Source organism: Myotis brandtii, unplaced genomic scaffold (genome assembly GCF_000412655.1).
Source record: "Myotis brandtii unplaced genomic scaffold, ASM41265v1 scaffold28, whole genome shotgun sequence".
Taxonomy (NCBI): Eukaryota; Metazoa; Chordata; class Mammalia; order Chiroptera; family Vespertilionidae; genus Myotis; species Myotis brandtii.
In genome coordinates, this window is record NW_005360676.1 from 3,297,820 (window position 1) to 3,298,146 (window position 327).

A 327-nucleotide genomic window follows, 5' to 3' on the forward strand; every position below is an offset into this window, starting at 1 on the left:
ACAAATTTTTTGCACCGGGCCTCTAGTATATATATAAAAGCCTAAGCAACTGTTACAACTGGATGATCGGACAAGCGAACAACTGTCCAAGTGTTATGATGTGCACTGACCACCAGGGTAAGGCGCTTAACTCAGGAGCTGCCCCCTGGTGGTCTGTGCGCTCCCACAGCCAACATCCTCTGGTCCCTCCCCCTGGCTGGCTGTTCCAGACGGGCCCAATTGCCAGGCAGGCTGAGAGACCCGACCCATGCATGAATTCGTTCACCGGGCCTCTAGTCTACACTAATAAAAGAGAAACATGGTAATTAGCGTACGACCGCTACCCTT